Source organism: Castor canadensis, chromosome 10, assembly GCF_047511655.1.
Source record: "Castor canadensis chromosome 10, mCasCan1.hap1v2, whole genome shotgun sequence".
Lineage (NCBI taxonomy): Eukaryota > Metazoa > Chordata > Mammalia > Rodentia > Castoridae > Castor > Castor canadensis.
The window spans coordinates 39,942,133-39,961,953 of NC_133395.1; the positions used below are offsets into that span (position 1 = coordinate 39,942,133).

A 19,821-nucleotide genomic window follows, 5' to 3' on the forward strand; every position below is an offset into this window, starting at 1 on the left:
AGACATGATTAATTTAAATTTAAATTAATTATGAATAAAACAGTATTAAAGAATACAGAGTAGCAGGTTATTGTTTGTTGGAATTCATCACAATTCCTTCCTTTGTAAGCTTTTTTCTGTACTGCAGACTCTGGAAAATACTCTTGCTGGTAACTTATAAGTTTAAATTTTGTCATTAAAAGATACTTGCACAGGAATTTGGAATGTGAATTATAAGTCAGATTTGCCCCTGCACCAGAAGTGAGTAAGCACCTGGGCTTTGGCAGATGGATAGATGTGAGATTCTTTTGGTTCTTCCCTTCGGTTCCCCCAACTGGAAACTAAAGGCAGCTTATCTATCTTGGCACCTGGTGATACCTGCACTTCCTGATTACCTGAACAGTAGTTATGGATTCCTTGACCTTCTTACCTCAACATTTCTGACATTATTTTAAGACTGTAATTCCCTATATTACATCCGTCACAGTTTGCAATAGTGAAAGTCATATCAGATTTTTAAAACCTAATACATAGTCCCTCAAATTAGAATTTTGAAATAGGTAGCCTCACGGAATCCAAAAATAATGAAAAACTTTACAGACTATTACTATGAAAACAAATTGTATGACCTTTAAGATAAAAAAAAAACTTTTATTCTCGAAAGACAAATACTAATTGGGGTTTTACTTTCACTAGCTTCAAATTGTACTATAAAATTTGTAAAATGTATCAGTGTAAGTGTCTCATCCACAATGTATTGATTGTTCACAGAGCCCCATGAGTTCAACTCAGTAGCAGGTTTTTATATCTCCAAAGTGATGTTGATTTACAAATGAGAAAAGTTAAGAATGGTATCCTAGAAGGGTAGAAAATATTTTAAATGCTAGATTATTTTATGAGAAAGGAACTGAGAATGATGTCAAACTGATTTTATCTTCCAGAAAATTATGCTACATTTTCTATCACAATACAGACATTTATTATAGAAGCAAAGTGAATGTAGTGCATAGTTCTCATAAGATCATAACTATTCTGGGGAATTACAGATACCTGGTTAAATTTTGTATCTCTTACTGCCTTAGGGATATGTTTATATTATGACAAACATAGCCTTTACTATTTCTTTCCAAAATACAGGATTAGTATAATGTTTTAACACTCTTCCATTTTAAGTTTCAAATTTCTGCATCAAAGGATTTTAATTGTTCACTTTGGAATGGTTCCTATGCTCTTTAGTCCTGTTCTTAATACTATTCATTCATAGAGTGAGCAGAACAGGGGTATTTGTTAGCCAGAACTCTCCTCCCAGACCACTGTGTTTCCTATGAATTTCTTAATGTTATGTTTGCAATGTTTTTGGAGAATTATGGTTAGGCTGGATCCTTAGACACTACATATGTTCAGCATTAGAAATAGTTGTTATTAAAAACTCATTTCCAAATAATTCCAAACTTATGGTTCAGGATATTCTTGAGTGAGTTTGGATGCTGCAGTATTCAGACCACCAAGAAGATCATTTTCTCTCACAAACAATACTCCGCTCTCTTTCAGGCTTTGCTGACTTGTGCTAATCTTTGGCACAGAGACTTGCATATCAAGGTACTGTATTTAGTTATGTTGTAAAAATTGAATAATTAGGTAGTTTCCAAGTTCAGGAACCATGAAGATGAAGTAAGCACAGTGCACGTTTTCACTCACAAAAAATGTAACTTACCTCTACCTAGGGATAAGACAGTGCGATGTCTTACAAGAAGTTCTCTGCTCCCAGACATGGGTCCTGGGGCTTCTTGCCATAGAAGCACATCTATAGGCAATGAGGGAAGGTGAAGAGCTTCCCCAAGGATGAACTTTCAAAGCCTGTCTGTCTCATAGCCTATCTGGGCTACAAGGTTGGCATGACTCACATCATAAGGGAAGTGGATAGGCCAGGATCTAAGTGAACAAGAAGGAGGTTGTGGAGGCTGTGACCATTGTAGAGACATCATCCATGGTGGTTGTAGGCATTGTGGGTATGTGGAAATCCTTCGGGGTCTCTGACTTTCCAGACCATCTTTGCTGAACACATCAGTGATAAGTGCAAAAGAGCTTCTATAAGAACTGGCACAAATCTAAGAAGGCCTTAACCAAATATTGCAAGAAATGGCACAATGACATGGGCAAGAAGCAACTTGAGAAGGATTTCAGCAGCTTGAAGAAGTACTGCCAGGTTACCCACATTATCGCCCACACACAGATGTGCCTGCTTCCTCTCCATCAGAAGAAGGCCCACTTCATGGAGATTCAGGTGAACACAGGCACTATGGTGGAGAAACTAGACTGGGAGCACGAGAAACTGGAGAAGCAAGTCCCTGTGAACCAAGTATTTGGGCAGGATGAGATAATCTATGCCTTCACTGGCATACCAAGAAACTGCCTTTGAAGACCCACTGAGGGTTACACAAGGTTGCTTGTACTGGAGCCTGACACCCCGCCCATGTGGCCTTCTCTGTAGCCATGGCAGGGCAGAAAGGCAATCATCACTGCACTGAGATCAACAGAAAGATCTACAAGATTGGTCAGGGCTACCTAATCAAGCAAACTAATCAAGAATAGCACCTCCACTGTTTACAACTTGTCTGACTAGAGCATCAACCCATTGGCTTTGTCCATTATGGCCAAGTGACCAATGACTTTGTCATGCTGACAGGCTATGTGGTAGGAACCAAGAAGCATGTGTTCACCTTCTGTTAGTCCTTGCTGGTACAGACCAAGCAGCAGGCTCTGGAGAATGTCGATCTTAAGTTCATTGACACCACCTCTAAGTGGCGGCTTCCAGAGTATGGAGGAAAAGAAAGCATTCATGGGCCCACTTAAGAAAGACAGGTTTGCCAAGGAAGATGGTGCTTAATGTCACAAGCACCCTCTACACCTGGTGGCATATTACTAAAAAGTTGTTTTTGTTTTTCCCCAGTGGAAAAAAAATGCAGAAATAAAGCCAAAACAGAGCACATGGAGAAGCTATGGAGAAGGCTCAAATGTAAATAGTATCAGGGGGAATGAGAAGATCTGCAATTTAATTATCACTGGGTACTAGTAGTTTTTTACTTCTTTCTCTGCTCTGATATTCCTTAAGCTGAGGAATCCAAAATCTTAGAAATAGAAATCAACAGGGTCAGAGGGAATGGGTTTGTCTGGCAGGACAATAGTGATACTCAACATCTTAGGATATAAAACTGTGAGTTAAGGGAAATTTCTCTTTAATTAAAAAAGCTGAATTGACAAATATTAAAACAATCATATTGATGGTTTTCTTTTTTGTCCATTGCTGTTTGTTTCAGAATGAAGGTGTTGAAGGAAATGCATGTTCTTAGGACAGAGGATGAATGGAATCCCACATTTCTGGCTGAAGGAACTAAAGTCAGATCTTGACAGTACCAGGAGATAATAGAGAAGGAGGATCTGAGGGAAGTAAATATTTTTTCATTCACTTAAACTAAGCATGCATGAATCAAATCCTAGAAAAGTATAAATTTTAGATACTAGACTAAGAGTTAAACTACTGTCAGCTCCCATAGTGGCTCTACATTGATGCAAATGTACAGTAGGCCAGAATAGTAATGCTAAGTTTTTCAAAATTTCGCCAATATTAAAATAAAGCCCATAGCAACCTGTTCACACATAACAAAAATGTTATTAGTGTCCACAGAAATTAAGTAAGACTCAATATCTCATATACTAATAGCAAAAGTACCCATGGTAAGTCAAAAATCCTCACCAAGCAAGCAAAAGAAAATCTCTATAAATGTCAGAAAAGACATATGAAAGATATCAATGACAACATGACAAAAATATTGGAATTCTCTAAAAAAAGACATTAAATAGCTGTTTATTAAAATATTCCCCAATAAACACTGAAAAAGACTTTTGAAATGAATAGAGTTTAAAAATCAGGATTACATATATATGCATAGATATACATGAGCAAATGGAAAAGTTAGAAGTGAAAATGTTACAACTATATGAAATATATATAGGATGTGCACAATATTATTGTGTAAACAGGTAAGAATAAATGGCACCAAAGACATTAAATAGAAAAAAAATTAAGTATGAGGACAAAAGCTTGACAAAATATAAATAGAGCATAGAGTTATGTTGGGTACTAACAAAAAAAATTAACTTTAGTGACCCTGGAGTTTAATAATGAAAGAAATGTGGTAAAAAAGCAAAACAAAACAAAAAGAAACATAGAAATCAAAGGAGTAGGAAAAAAGGAAGAAAATACTCACTGAAAATATCCCATGTTCAGTGAGAGACACAAACCCATACATAAATCACAATCAAGAAAAAAACAAATCCAAACACTTAGATTAAAACACACTTGAAAATAACCAACAGTCCATACAGGAACAGTTCTAAAGAAAATTAGAAAATTGTTTTAACTTACTGAAAATAAAAACAATGTATCACACCATGTATATGCTGAGAAGCCAATATATTCAAGAAAAAAAAAAAAAAACAACAAATGATTATACTAGAAAATACATAAGCTCCCTTGTAAGCAATGCTAGTGTAAATTTTAGAAATAATGGAAAAAGATTTTAAAAAGGAAGGTAGCAATAAAAATTCATGTAAGATAAAAGAAATGGAACACAGAAAATAGTAGATAGAGATAAATGCAACTAAATGTTGATTGAATAAAATTGTTAAAATCTTCCAAGACCTAATAAAAGAGGTGTTAACAACAAACAGAAATAAAACTATATTTTTATAGACAAATATGTTTTCTCTGAGAAAAGTCCTGTAAATGTGCAAAATTCTCCCAGAACTAATAACTTAACTATGTTTTTAGGAAACAAATTCAGTGTACAATCATTAAACAAGAAATGAACAACTGGAATTCTATATAAAAATTCCATTTGAATTGGATCAAAAGTTAAAAAAATTCTGAGGATGAAAATCATTAAGTACCAACAAATGAGAAAATTAAAACATCTCCTTTAAAAATGTTTCAAATGAGAAACCTAAATAAAAATATACAAATTTTAGCTAGAGAATTAGACTGAATTTGTTACTTGAAAATTCAATACACTAAATATGTCAATTCTTCCCAATTTATCTATGCATTTAATACAGTAACAACTAAATAAGAGCAGGATGATTTTGTAGATACACACATGCTGATTCTAAATTTCGTATAGAAAACATAATTACTAAAGTTGAAAAACCATTTTAAAATACAAGAATAAAGTTGGAAGATGCAATTGGTAAAGGCAGTCACTAGATCAGTAGAACAAAACAGACATTCTTGAAATAATGCATCACACAGAAGACTGATTGATCTATCACTAAAGTGTAAAGGCAAAAGATTATCAATATGGTCATCTTTGCAATAATTTGATTCTGGAGCTCGTGAATATCAATATGTACAACTTTGAAACAATAGTATTCTCACATATTTATAAAAACAAAATCAAATAAGTAATAAGTATCAATATTAAATGGAAAATTATATAATTTTAGAGAGAAAACTTATATGAAATTATGACATGATGTTAGACAAAGAATTCATAAAAATGATGCTAAATCAACCTTTAAGAATGACATTTCATAAACTAGAGTTCATCAAAAATTAAAACCTTTGTCTTTCCATGAAAGATTCTATTAAGAGAGTGGAGACAAGCTATGCATTAGAACATGTTTGTAAAACATCTGACAAGTTATTAACATCCAGAAAATTAAACACTTAAAAATTAATAGTGAAAAATGAACAACCCTATGGGAAAGTGATAGGGGAAGTGGGAGGAGCAAAGGACTTGAACAGACTATTAAGCAAAAACAATGTGTGTACTGCTGGGAAGCAAATAATGGAAAAGTTGTTATAGAATATAGAAGGCAAATAAATGACTTTATTCATTAGGAAGGAAAATCTGCAATTAAGTTCTATTATACAGATAATATAGTGGAGTAAAAGTAAGAATTCTGAAAATATCACGAGCTCCTACAAATTCATAACAAATGGAACTGACACACAGAGTCACTGGAATACACAAATGTAACCACTCTGGAAAATAGTGTGTCAATATTTTATAAAATTTGTTTGTACCTATAATATATGGCTGAGCAATCTTACTTGTCACTGTTGATCCTACAGAAGTGAATATTTGTTTTTATATAACAACCTGTACATAAGTGTTTGTACAAGTTATATTTAGAAGACTGAAAATAAAAAAAAACAATATCTTTATTTATTTATTTATTTTTTAAATATATTTTTTATTCATATGTGCATACAATGTTTGGGTCATTTCTCCCCCCTTCCCTCTACCCTCTCCTTCTCCCCCCCACCCCCTCACTTCCAGGCAGAAATTGTTTTGCCCTTATCTTTAATTTTTTGAAGAAAGAATTTAAACAATAATAAGAAGGACAAAGCATTTTTGCTAGTTGAAATAAGAATAGCTATACAGGGAGACTCCTAGCATTGCTTTCATGTACATATGTGTTACATTTTAAGTTGATTCTTCTTGAACTGACCTTTTCTCTAGTTCCTGGTGCCCTTAATGTTGAATGGATAACAAGCTACAGTTTGTCCCTACAATGCAAGAATACTGAAGAATAAAGTGGTGTGTTATGTTTAGGAGCACCAAGAACCTTTCTAATGTAAGAGCAATTGATGAACATAGCTACTTGGATGAACCTTAAAGACTAAGTAAAAGAAGTCAGTCTCAAATGTGTACTTATTGCCTTAGTCCATTTATGGCACTTTCTGAAGAAGACAAAAATATAATGACAGGGAACAGATGCATGCTTTCAGGGGCAAGTGGGGATTACAAAATATAAGAAGAGGTGGCTTTGGCAGTGATTAAAGTGTTCTGTACCTTGATTACATTGGTATTTACATGAATATATATGTTTAAAAAATCATGAGACTAAACTCTAAAAAATGTCAATTTTATTGCATAATTATTTAAAGTGTAAAAACATATTCATAATAATGTGAAATTGTATTATAATTTTCTTACATAATAATCTAAATGTTGTAGAATTCTTAATCAGTGGTTCCACTTGGATTGAACTTGAAGTTTCATAGGTGAACAGCTAATTACGTATTTGTCATTTTTGAGGATCACAGGATTCCAGTTTACAACAGTTAAACAAATATAATATATGGCAAACACAGAGTGAAATTTTTTTAAAAGTATTTAAACCACTTAATTAAGTTCACCAAGACTTAGTTAAGAAAGGTAGTGTATTAGTGAATACTTTGTATTTTAACTAACATAAAACCTAATTCTCACCACATTAAACAAGTAGAACACTTAATGACACATGCTGCTAAACATTTAGAATTAACATCTTTTACTGAGAAGTTTAAAAACTCTCCAGGCTTTAAGATTGTTGAAAGAGGTTCAATTCTTTCAGCCCCAAGGATGCTTCTAACTTTTATCTGCATGTTGTATCTAATAGTCAGATGCTAAATATTATGATGTATTAACCAAAACAATGGCATTACTACCTTGCTTATCCTTGAGGAAAGGAGTGAGGGTGGTAGGAAGAATGAGAAGTATTAATTGTCTCCAGTAAAAGATTTATCAATTAAAATTTATTACCATAGACTCTGTCTGAGGTCTGAGGTGAAATGAATTGCATATTTCAAAATATGTGATTGCTATACTATGGGATTGTTGCTCTCAGACAAAGGGAAGGAGTGAGATGGTAGGGAGGAAGAGAACTAGAGAGAGGAGAAAGAAGGAATAAAGGAAGGAAAAAAGGAAGGAAGGTAGAAAATTGAAGATCTGTGGTAGCAATAAAAACTGAGTGTATAGACATTATAAAAGCCAGCCTGAAGAGATCTAGCTATTTACAATGAATCCCAGGAAAACATTTCAGGAAAACATTTAAAAGTTTGAAAAATTTTCTCATGAAATTCTACATGCAAAATCCTTGTATATTTGTATTAACAAGAATCTTCTTAAAACGTTGTTATTTTCAGTAAAAAGAGCTTTCATTAAGTACTACAAGGCATATCACTTAAATAAATTTGGTTTCAAAAATCTTTCATTTTGACCCACAAGCACAGAAATTCTTTTTTTTTCATATTCGAAAGGAGTCTAATTTTTTTAAATCTTTATATTTTTTTTTCCATTTATTCATATGTGCATACAATGTTTGGGTCATTTCTTCCCATCCCATCCCTCTCCCCCACTATCCCCTCATTTCCAGGCTGAAACTGTTCTGCCCTTATCTCTAATTTTGTTGAAGTGAGAGTATAAACAATAATAAGAAGGATAAAGCATTTTTGTTAGTTGAGATAAGGATAGCTATACAGGGAGATTCCTAGTATTGTTTCCATGTAATATGTGTTACATTCTAAATTGATTCTTCTCAAAAGGACATTTTCTCTAGTTCCTGATCTCCTTCTTCTATTGGCCTCTGTCGCTTTAAAGTTTCTGCATTAGTTCCTTTGCACTGAGGACATCAAATACTATCATGTTTTTTGGCTTTCTTACCTATCCTCATATCCCCCTTTTGTGTTCTCACCTTATCATGTGACCAAAGTCCAATCACATTGCTGTATTTGCCCTTGATCTAAAGTCCACATATGAGGGAGAACATACAATTATTGGTCTTCTGAGCCTGGCTAACCTTTTTCAGGATGATGTTTTCCAGTTTCATTCATTTATCTGCAAGTAAGAAGATTTCATTCTTCTTCATGGCTGAGTAAAATTACATTGGGTATAAATACCACATTTTCTTAATTCATTTATCAGTAGTGGGGCATCCTGGCCATTTCTATAACTTGGCTATTATGAATAGCACTGCAATAAACATGGGTGTATAAGTGCTTCTGGAGTAACCCTGTGTCACATTTCTTTGGATATATACCCAGGAGTGGGATTGCTGGATTGTATGGCAGATCTATGTGTAGATTTTTAAGAAGCTTCCAATTTTTTTTTCCAGAGTGGTTGTACTAGTTTTCATTCCCACCAGCAGTGCACAGGGTTCCTTTTTCCCACATCCTTGCCAACACCTGTTGTTGGTGGTGTTTCTGATGATGGCTATTCTAACAGGGGTGAGGTGGAATCTTAGTGTCGTTTTGATTTGAATTTCCTTTATGGCTAGAGATGATGAACAATTTTTCATGTGTTTTTTGGCCATTTGAATTTTTTCTTTTGAGAAAATTCTGTTTAGCTCACTTGCCCATTTCTTTATTGGTTTATTAATTTTGAGAGAATTTAGTTTTTTGAATTCCCTATATATTCTAGTTATCAGTCCTTTGTCTGATGTGTAGCTGGCAAATATTTTCTCCCAGTTTGTGGGTGGTCTCTTTAGTTAAGAGACCATTTCCTTTGTTGTGCAAAAGCTTTTTAGTTGTATGAAGTCCCATTTGTCCATTCTTTCTCTTAGTTGCTGAGCTGCTGGGGTTCTATTGAGGAAGTCCTTGCCTTTACCTATTACTTCCAAAATGTTTCCTGTATCAACTTTAGAGTTTGAAGTCTGATATTAAGGTCCTTGATCCACTTTAAGTTGATGCTAGTACAGGGTGATAGACATGGACAGAGTTTCAGTTTCTTGCAGATGAGTAACCACTTTTTCCCAGCAACATTTGTTGAAAAGGCTGTCTTTTCTCCATTGCATATTTTTGGCACCTTTGTCAAAAATGAGTTGGGTATAGTTGTGTGAATTCATATCTGGGTCCTCTATTCTGTTCCAATGGTCTTCATTTTGTTTATATGCCAGTACCATGCTGTTTTTATTGCTATTGCTTTGCAATATAGTTTGAAGTTGGGTATGGTGATACCTCCAGCATTGCTCTTTTTGCTGAGTATTGTCTTGGTTATTCGCAGTCTCTTGTATATCCAAAGACTACAAAAGGTGGAGAGAGCTCCCATGCTCATGGATTGGTAGAATCAACATAGTAAAAATGGTTATACTACCAAAAGCAATCTGCATGTTTAATGGAATTCCCATCAAAATCCCAATGACATTCCTCAAAAAAGATTGAAAAATCTACCCTAAAATTCAGAAATTATTGAAGATAACTTTCTATGAAAAATTGGATTTATCCCCCTAAATATTATCAATGAAGATGATATCACTTATATGTTAAAAATTGTATATAAGAGAAATTATCATTACATTTGGGCTGGGGGTGTAGCTCAGTGGCAGATGACTTGCATAGCATATGTGAAACCCTGCGTTCCAACCATAACAGTGGATTATATCTATATACATATTTATACATATATAATTTACACATTTAAATATTTATATAGTTATAATATATATTTATATATGCACTTATACATATATACATATATATGTAAATACTATTAGATAAAATGACAATAATGCTAAATTTTCATCTCACAAACATGTTAATTGCAAAATTTCTATTTTGTAATGTTACTATATTATTTTTATGTATATTTCTGCATCACATAAAAGAAATTACATCACAAGCATTGTACCCCAATGAATTGTACATGTTGCATAATGATAATGATAAAATATAAAAGCCATAATGTAAGAAAAGTATAATTTCAATGCTGTCTTTTTGCTAGAGTCAGCTTTTTATAAGGGGAGAATCTCTTATATAAATAATCCTATCTGCTAAATCTAATTAAGTATAGAGGAGATTATTATTGTATGCATTCTGTTGAATAGAGAAAGACTATCCCTTGCAATAATTTGCATGATTCCCATAAACTAATATGATTTTTCCAAAATTCCCTCCTTTTAAAACAATGACAGATCTACTCAATTCACATCCAACTGGATCTTGTGTGGAACTAATCACTCAACGTTTTGGGTGGCTATTCTTTCTTTTATGCTAAAATTTAGCTTGGCAATGCAGTAGCTATTAGCCTTAAAAGTTTGTAGGTGTTGGCCTCACATGCAATTCAATTTTGTTGCTATAGCAATCTCTACAGGGAAAGAAAAATAAAAAGAAGAAAATTAATCTGCCTTATATTTTAGGTTCCTAGAGTGCACCCCCTGTGTGGTGAGTGAAATAATTAAGTTTTGTTTGCAGTGTTCTCTTTAAAACCTTTGATGGACCTGATGATATCATCACTGCCTGATTGATTTTTCAGGTAAGGAAACAACAAAAATTAATTGCCCTAATCTTCACTCAAGGACAACACATAGATTTTGAGCTAAAGCAAATTATTTCTTTTTGGCTTTTAAACAGCTGGATATTTTGAATTTCCTTTTCATTTCTTTTCTGTATTACAAGAAAACACATTCTCGAAGAGGGAGAAATTGTTGTAATCCACAGGTTGAGATTTTAGTTGTGGAGCATGAAATGGGCAGAACACTAAGATTTGCTCTTAAATTGATGCAACTTCCTTTGTGATACAAAATTACGGCAGGAAACAAAGTTATTTTCAAATCAAGAGGATGTGTTTAATGGAAGATGTGGCTTTAGTTTGGTCTAATATATTGAATTCTAAGAGCAAGTGATGTTTTAAAAATATTTAAAATTTTTCATAAGATTTTATGCAAAAAATCTTGTATTAGTAATTTATAAAGTATTATATAGAAAAACAGAAGAATAAAATTAGTCACCACACAGGGGGTGCTAGTCGTTTTTTTTTTTTTTTTGATATGTTTCGTATTGTGCTGGGTAGGGGTACATTGTGCATTTACAAAAGTTCTTACAATATATCAATTATATCATTCTTGCATTTGAATTCACTCCCTCCACCACTCTCTTTCCCTCCTCCCTATTCCTGGAATAGTTTCAACAGGAATCATTTTTACGTTTTCATACATGTGTAGACAGTATTTGTACTATATACATTCTCGTAGCCACTTTCCCCTTCACCTCCTAACTCCCACTAGTACCAACATCCTTCCACTGGGCAGGATCTGTTTCTCCATTCTATTGTCCAATTTTGTATAAGAAAAAAGAAAAAAAATGACAGTTTTGCTTGTTTAATTTTTTTTCTTTTATTATTCATATGTGCATACAAGGCTTGGGTCATTTCTCCCCCCTGCCCCCACCCCCTCCCTTACCACCCACTCCACCCCCTCCCTCTCTACCCCCACCCCCTCAATACCCAGCAGAAACTATTTTGCCCTTATTTCTAATTTTGTTGTAGAGAGAGTATAATCAATAACAGGAAGGAACAAGGGTTTTTGCTGGTTGAGATAAGGATAGCTATACAGGGCATTGACTCACATTGATTTCCTGTGCGTGGGTGTTACCTTCTATGTTAACCTTTTCTCTAGTTCCTGTTCCCCATAGCTACACAGGGAGTTTCCTTGTGACATTTCCATGTATATATGTATTATAACACCAATTGGTTCATCTCCTCTACTTTTCTTCATTCTACCTAAATCCTTTCCTTGTGATGATTTCAACTTGTTTAAAAATTCTCTATTCATTCTTGTATATAAAGTATATCAACCATATTCACAATCTTAGTTTCCCTCTCTTACTCTACTCTTTCACATGTGACCTACCTTACTAACTTCGCTTAAGATGATGTTCTCCAGTTCCATCCATTTACCTGCAAATAATAAAATTTCATTCTTCTTTGTAGCTGAATAAAATTTCATTGTATATAAAAACCACGTTTGCTTAATCCACTCATCAATAGTGGGGCATCTTGGCTGTTTCTCCAAAGCTTTGATATTGTGAGTAATGCTCCAATAAGCATGGACATGCAGGTGTCTTTGCTGTAATCTGATTCACATTCCTTCAGGTATATCCCTAGGAGTTGTTTTGCTGCATTATATGGTTTTTTGAGAACCCTCCACACTGTTTTACATAGTGGGTGTATTAGTTTACATTCCCACCATCAGTGTATGAGTGTTCTTTTTCTCTACATCCTCACCATTGTTTTTTGTTGTTTGTTGTGTTCTTGATGGTAGCCATTCTAACAGGTGTGAGGTGGAGTCTTTTTTTTTTTATTTTGATTTGCATTTCCTTTATGGCCAGGGATGATAAGCAGTCCTTCATGTGTTTTTCAGCCATTTGGACTTCTTTCTTTGAAAAAGCTCTGTTTAGTTCATTTGCCCATTTCTTCATTGGGACATTGATTTTTGGGGAGTTTAGTTTTTTGAGCCCCCTATATATTTTGGTCATCAATCCCTTATCAGATTTATAGCTGGCAAAGATTCTCTCCCATTCTGCAAGCAGCCTCTGAATTTAGAGACCTGTTCTTTTTTGTGTAGAAGCTTTTTAATTTCATGTAATATCATTTGTTAATCCTTTCTCTTAGTTGCTGAGTCATTTGAGTTCTACTGGGGAAGTCATTGCTTATGCCTCTTGCTTCCAGTGTTTGCTCTGTTCTTTCTTGCACTAGCTTCACAAGTTTGTGACTGTTGACACTTAAACATAAGCAGATATGAAAATTTTGCACATACCACATTATGGTCATGAGGCTTTTTTGTTCAATCAAAGAAAAAAACCTTCTTTCCTTAGGAAAAAAATTCAACTCTAAATAGACAGTCTCAGCAGATGCTACACTTAATGTAATTATGTAAAACAAACATAAAATGTTCTTTCAACTCAGTTACTAATTGTTTTACTTGTTTCCATCACCAATTTCCTCTTATATTTTTGTACATTTGTTCCTCTACTTTGCCACCAACTTGTTAAAAGAGTCTAGTTTTATCTTTTTTCTAGACAAATTGAAGAATGTTACCTATGTAATGTCCTAAAACCTACTCTTGAAATGATTCAAATTATATAACTGCCTATTCAAACAATAGAAAATGTGAAGAAAGGAACATAAGAATGGGCACCCACAAATCCCAGTACCATGCACCATGCAGTCTGCACAGTCTCCACTAGGATCCCATAAGTTCTCACATGGCACTTCCACACGGTGCATATGGTACATAGATTGTAAGAAGTAGAGTTCCAGTAAGAAATAACTTCTAACAGAACCACGAAAACAGTGGCACAAAGAATAGAGCCTTAAGGCAGTATAGCTGCCAGTTACAACCATCATTTGAGAGACTGCAGTAGAATGCATCCTTGTTGAGAGCTGCCTGCCTGCTCTCCCATCACACTACATTACAATGCAGCCTGAGCAAAAGCCTAACTAAAGAAACTTCCAACTTTACAGTAATAGCCCTTAAGTAATTGGAGAGCTTTTGAGACTGAAAAATTGAAGACCCAAACTCCAGAAGGCTGCACTGGAGTTAATATTCAGATCTCCAAATTCTCCTTCCTCTATACTGAAAAAGCAACAGAATGTGGTAAACTGACATCATTCTATAGTCAAATATCTGAAAAGACTTCCACTTAATTGACTGAAAGACTCCAACATCCAGCAGGTGAAAACACTCATTCAGAAGAGTATAAATTCTGAAGTTTTGTTATATGATTGTTTGTTTTGTCAACATTAAGTTTTTGATATGTAGACGTTTTTAGTTGTTTTCATTATTTTTGTTTTGTATATTGAAGATGGGTAATTTTGCATACTTTTCCTCCCATTTTGTCTTTAGTTTTGGTTTTCTTCTCCTTTTTACTAGGATTGAGACAGCCAAAAATCCTGCCTTTCAATATTTGGGCTTACTCCATTTCTCCCCCATTCTTTTCCTATTGTCTTTACCCATTTATGTCCCCTGCATTTGTGTATAAACTAGTTTTGTCCTCTAGCTCATATTTTCTTCTAGCTCTGTTTTCTCACCAGTAATCCATCCTGATTACCTGTACTTTGAGGTGGCAAACAGAATGTCATGTTTTCTTTTTTTGTATTGTCCACATTTATTTGTCCATGTAGTTAATGTTCTCTATTCCCCTTCCTTGTCTCTCCCAACACAATACCAATTAGATTTCTTATACCTACCTAAATGTATTTTCACATTAAGCCCTTCTATTAAGCATATCCACCACCCTCTCTGCTTTAGAATACCACTCTGTATTATCCATTTGAATTATACAACCTTATCTCTTCCTCATTACCTCCCTTATTATCTTGGGTGTTCTAGATCACAAAGCTTAATCTTTGCTTGAATTATTCTACCTTATCTCTTCCCCATTACCACCCTTATTGCCTTGGGTGTTCTAGATCACAAAGATTCATCTTTGCTTCAATATACCTCTAAATGTACTGCAGCAGTAACAGTGATAATTTTCTATAAGGATTGCCATAATCTCAAGATTGTAGTTTGTCAACTGTGATTGCCTTAGCAGCTAAGCTTTCTTTCCCAGTGTGAAGTAAGTGTGGTACCCAGTATCTTGAGAAGAGTAACTGAATGATTGATTACTTCCCACACATCTGTAGCCTAGAGACAGCAAAATGCACAATGATGCAGATACTACCCAATCCAATATAATCTTTGAGCAGCCCCAACTAAAGTGACAATAAGGGATTCGAATCTCTAACCAAATATGATCCCAGATTCATAAATCCCAAAGCAGAAACAGGAAGCAACAAGGCACAGTTCTCACACAAAAACAAGAAGCTTTAAACAATAGTGAAGATAAAGAAATATGAACGACTGAATTTAAAAAGTCAGTGATAAAAATGATTAACTATTTTGAAGAGGTAATGTATAAGCAAATGAGTGAATTCAAACAGCATACTAATAAACAACTTACTAAATTCTAAGAGAATTAAAAAAAATGGATGAAAGGATGACAATGAAAAATATAGAATAAGAATTCAATAAAGACACAGAAACTCTGAAAAAATTAAATTGATATCTTGGAAATGAAGAAGTCCATATCCCAAATAAAAAACCTCAAAAGAAAGTATGGCTAGCAGAGTGGAACAGGCTGAAAACAGAGTACCAGATAGAGGAATTAGATCAGTCAGTCAAAGAAAATAAAAATTACTAAGAAAAATAAGAGTGAAATATGCAAGAATTTAGGGACACCATCAAAAGGCCAAACTTGTGAATCATGGGTGTGTGAGAAGGAGAAGAGATACAAAATAAAGGCATAGTTAAGTTATTCAGTGATATAATAGTATAAAACTTCCCCAAACTTATGAAAAAGAAGGAGATTCCAGGTTCAGATTTTCAGAACACCAAACAGGCAGGATCAGAAAAGAAACACTCCTTGATATATCATAATTGAAACACTAAACATATAGAATAAAGAAAAATTTTGAAAGCTGCAAAAGAGAAATGACAGGTCACAAATAAAGGCATGCTCCTCTAGGCTCTTTATATTATTATTGTTGTGCTGGGTGGGGGTACATTGCAGTATTTGCAAAAGTTCTTACAATGTATCAAATATATAATACTTGAATTCACCCCCTCCACTGCCTTCCTTCATCCCCACCCGAGGTTCCTGGAACAGCTTCAACAGGTATCATTTTTGCATTTACTTTCAAGTGTATACATTGTTTGCACCACCTCTCCCTCCCCCTAGGCTCTTCTATCAAGCAAAACTATCCATCATAATTGAAAAAGAAATAAAAATAAGAAATAACTAAAATAATTCATTACCAACAAATCAGCACTGCAGAAAATACTTAAAGGAATCCTATTCACAGAAGAAGATAAACAAAACCAGGAAAATGAAAGAAAGAATAATCCCCCATAACCAAGTAGATTAGTAAACAAGGAATAGGGGAAAAAGGAAACATCAGAAAAACAACAAAATGACTGGAAATACTACATTAATTTCAATATTAACACCGAATGTGAATGAACTTATCACCAATGAAATGACAGCTTTTCAAGTCATTTGTTGATTAAAAGAAAGATATCTCACTAGCATAAACAAACATTGTCTTAGAATGAAATTGTAGAAAAAGATTTACTAAGCAAATGGACCATGACAGCAGGCAGGAGTAGCTATAATTGTATCTGATAAAGTAGACTTCAGACCAAGATTAGTCAAAGGAGACAATGAAGGTCACTACATATTAATAAAGGTAACAATCCATCAAGAGGAAAGGTAAGGGAGAGTAACAGAGGGGTTAATCTGATTAAAGTATAATGTATTCATGGGTAAAATATCATGACAAAACACCTTTGAACAAGAGATATACACTTGAAAAATGAAAGCCGGAATATAAACAGGTCCTTCTGGGGACCAGTGACTAGTTGGAGATGGAAAAGTGAATTGTTAGGGTGAAGAAGGATGAATAATGCTGATGTACTTTATATACTTCTATAAAAATACAATGAAACTTGTTGAAATTATTTTAAGTTGAATTGAGATGGGCTGTGAGAGAATGATGGAGTGGATTAATCTAACCAAGGCATATTGTAAGCATATATGGAAATGTGACAATGAAATCTCCCTGTACAACTAAAATATGCAAATAAAAATGTTTTAAAGAACTACAAAATACTGCTAATTACCATTATTATAAAACTAAATCTTAAAAAGATAGCAAATCTGGTGTTTCATTTTTTATTTAGAAATAAGTTGGACAGCATACATAATGTAATAAATACTTCTTTCTATATGTATGAACAACAGTGATATATAATTCATAAGGTTAATAAAACACATCAAAAATTTGTAGGAATTTATAAATATATACAGTTTAAATACAAAGTTCAGATTTTTTCCAAATGTTTATTATTTATTTATCAAACTTAATTTCAGAAGTAATCAGATATTTAGTAAAACATGAATAATTTATGTCCTTTAATTGCAAGACAAAATAGTCTGTTAAAAAAACTGTATAGAAAAAGAAAGAATTAAATTCATGCAGAAAATATGATCAAAGGTTATTGTTTTTGCCAATCACATAAGATTGTACAGCCCAGTAAATCGTGGATCAAACTCTTAGTATATTGCTATGAGATGAAATATATGAATATTGACATTCAAAAATTTTATTTCTAAATGTCCTATGTTGTTTAACATGAAACCAAGATAAACTTGGTATCACAAAGTCACATTGTTTTAATGAACAATAGAAACAAGTGCTGTGCCCAATTAGAGCAATCTGCTGATTATGCAGATTGTATGCATCCACAATGGGTCTAGAATAATACTAAATAATTCCCTAGCAAATATGTATTCATCGCATCATGAAAGCACTTACTAGTTCCTCCCATGACTAACAGTAATTCATAATTAGTAAGTAAAAATGTCAAGGCCAAGTGGAAAAAGCTTTACAAATTAAAAATAAATGAATTATCAGTATTAGTAACCGAATGAAAAAGACAACCAAAATTGTTTCTCATTACATAGTAAGGAAGATTGTTAACATTCATGATGAATTTAATTATGTTTAGATTGGTGAATTTATGACAATTATACTAAAAGTGAATTGTAATTATCTGTGGTAGTCTGCAAAATGAGAATATTTGTATTATGAAAGTACATCAATCTGCATATCTACATATCTATATACATACCTACATAATGAAAAGTCATGGAACCAGATAATCTTATATGCAGAAAATAATTTTGAAAATAAGAGCAAAGGAGGCAGTGCCCTAGGAAGGGATAATTCAGTGTATTTATATTCAATGTGCTTAAATATTATAAATCTAAGTGTGGCATGTTTTATATATTATGCTCACTAAGATAAATTTGATGATTTGACTAACTTACATATTTTATAAGACTAGTTAGAGAGGTGAATTGTCCAAATATAAACCTGTAAATTAAAAAAAGTCATAAAAATGGAGGTAAACAAAAAAAGCACTGAAACCTAGGGGAAAGTAATAAATCTTGAAAATCTAAATATAGCTTTAATTTAACCAAATAGTAAGGTTGTGAAAGTACTAAATACATACATATCATTGATAAAAGGTAATAAATAATATAACCATTTAAAATTTTTGGTAACTGAACATAAAATGCAGACCTTTTAAAGACCAAGAGGCAAGAAAGAATCCAAATAATTATTGACAATGTAGTAAGGCAAGTGTGGTATGTCTTGCTGTAGTACCAACCTCAGGAGGTGTAGGAAGAGTACAAGCTCTAATCCACTGTTGACTATATAAGGAGACTCTGTCTCAAGAAAGAAAAGTGTATTGCAAAAACAAAACCTTAATTTAATCAAAAAGAGAGCAATTAGTCTGAAAAAAATGTTAGAAGCAATTCTAAATTAGAGTTTATATCCCTAACATAACTCAGTCACACATGTACAATTATATATTTGTGTTCATCTATATAATATAATATTAAAACCAAAATAGAAGAAATACAGAATTTCAAAAGTACGAAATACAAAATAAAGCAAATAAAAATTTCTAACTAAAAAATAAAGAGTAACAAAATAAAAGTTATTCACATATTATGTACATGTATTTCATAGATGCTAATTTTGAAAACTTGCTTGGATGTTCTAGGAGAGGAATACAGCTACATGCCTGACCTTGACCAAAATAAGGTTCTCCTCTATCAGGGATGGTCCTCTTCTTCTACCTAGTGTGCAACTTCAGGGGGGGATGCACATGGAGTGATGAGGGAGAAAGGGAACACCCATCTAGTCACCCAGATTAGCTGACTCAACTCTGGCAATCAATGGGGTAACAGATGTTATAGCCAGGTTGCCCTCACATCCTATAGATGCTAATTTTTTGGACAGCAATTTATATGATATACTAATAGAAAAAGCAATAATGTTCTTCTATAATTCTTATTATAAGTTTTTTATTTTTTATTATTGTGCTGGGAGTATATTGTGACATCTACAAAAGTTCTTACCATATATCAAATATATCACAGTTGAATTCACCCCTTTCTACCCTATTTCCCTTCCTATGGTCATTTCTATAAAATTCTATGTGCATTTTTGTATAGAATGTACATCACCCATATACACTGTCTTTACTGCCTTCTTTTATCCTCCTACTTCCATTTGTAACTTCCCTTTAGTATGACCAGTTTTTCACAATATTGTTTACATTTGCATTGTGTATGTCTCACATATGAGAGAAAATAAGCATCCTTTGTCCTTCTGTGTCCAGCTTGCT

At 33.4% G+C, this 19,821-nt stretch overlaps 1 pseudogene; it reads left to right on the plus strand.

The window, feature by feature from the left end:
* The first annotated feature begins 1,718 nt into the window (after nucleotides 1-1,718).
* On the plus strand, nucleotides 1,719-2,866 carry LOC109677396 (large ribosomal subunit protein uL3 pseudogene; annotated as a pseudogene).
* The last annotated feature ends 16,955 nt before the right edge of the window (nucleotides 2,867-19,821 follow it).